The sequence below is a fragment of the Egretta garzetta genome, unplaced genomic scaffold (assembly GCF_000687185.1).
Source record: "Egretta garzetta isolate BGI_Z169 unplaced genomic scaffold, ASM68718v1 scaffold112, whole genome shotgun sequence".
Classification (NCBI taxonomy): Eukaryota; Metazoa; Chordata; class Aves; order Pelecaniformes; family Ardeidae; genus Egretta; species Egretta garzetta.
This window is the reverse complement of record NW_009258884.1, coordinates 2310374-2311775: the sequence shown is the minus strand read 5'-3', so window position 1 is coordinate 2311775 and position 1402 is coordinate 2310374.

Genomic DNA, 1402 nt, shown 5'->3' with positions numbered 1-1402 from the left:
GGGCGCGGCCGTTGGGTCCGTTATTTTTGGCGGGCTTTACCTCAGCCCTCTCTGTCAGACCCCACCAAGGACTCCAGACTCCTTTAGCCTGTTCCTGGTGCTGTTGCGTGAAACGCTGCGGAGGCTTACCCTGGTATCTTCTGTTCTCCATCCTTAGCTGCTTTTTTTTTTTTTTTTTTTTTCTTTCTTCTTCCTTCCCCCCCTCCAACTTTAGCTCTGGGTTTTGGTTGCTTATCTTCCAGAGAGGACAGGAAGCAAAATAATACAGGCTAAAATCCTATGCAACACCAAAACTAGCTTCATAAACTGAAATGTCAAGCTTATGGGGGTTTATTTTACAAGCATGTCACTGGTGGCTGTTGGCCTTCATAGTGCTAGCAATGCACTTTAATTGCGTAACAGCAATGAAATAGAAGCTGCTCTAGTGTTGTCACACATGAAATTGATGTATTTCACAGAAGTAGAGAGTGAATTGATCTATTAGTCTGGCTGTTGCAGAGACTTGGGCTTCATTCTTAACCACATTGCAGCTATTAAAGATGTTGATAACTGCCACATCAAAACAAGTGCAGAGGTAATGTTACATATTATACACACAGGTATGCCGTATTATTTGTATGCCACTAAAGGCAATATGCACCAGTAACTTTGATAGAATAGCAACTAATGCTATACAACAGCCTGTGTAGTATCCGCAATGTATGCAGTAATACATAGAAATTTAGAAGTAAATCAGAAAACAAATAGGGTAAATTACCTGTACCTAATATGCTAATATATACTTTTTCTATTCACGATATTTGGCTGATAATAACATTTCTTTGAATTGTGAAGTATTTTATATATGAGGAAATTAGCTAGAGGTTTTATGTCTGTACCACAAAGTATAGAAAAGAAATTTATTTTTTGAAGCGTGACACTATTTTTCACAGAATAGCTAAATTGTTTTTTTATTCAAAGCCATGTACTTTGCCATCACACTTTGCAGCAATATATAAGTATGCATTTTCTATTAATATTTTCAGGAATTAAAAAATACTCCTTGTATTTGAATGTATATGTACTTTTCAATTCAGTTTTTTTACAGTACTTTAAAAAAATAGAGAATACAACTTTTACTTCAAAAATGTGATCATTCGGCCCTTAATCTGCAAAGAGCAATTGCATGTTACTTGTGTACCTGTGGATCTTCTAAACTCAGTACAACTGCTTACACATTTTAGGCTTGTGTCTGAAGTGATGCACGTCACTGGGTATACAGTTAAGAGAGACTGCCGTAAAATCACAGAAAATTTGGATGTCTTTACAACATGAATTAGTTTACTTTGTCTGCTGATCTAATTTCTCTACAGCAAATTTGGCACAATCAATACATTGCTGCTTATTAAGATACAGCAAAGAA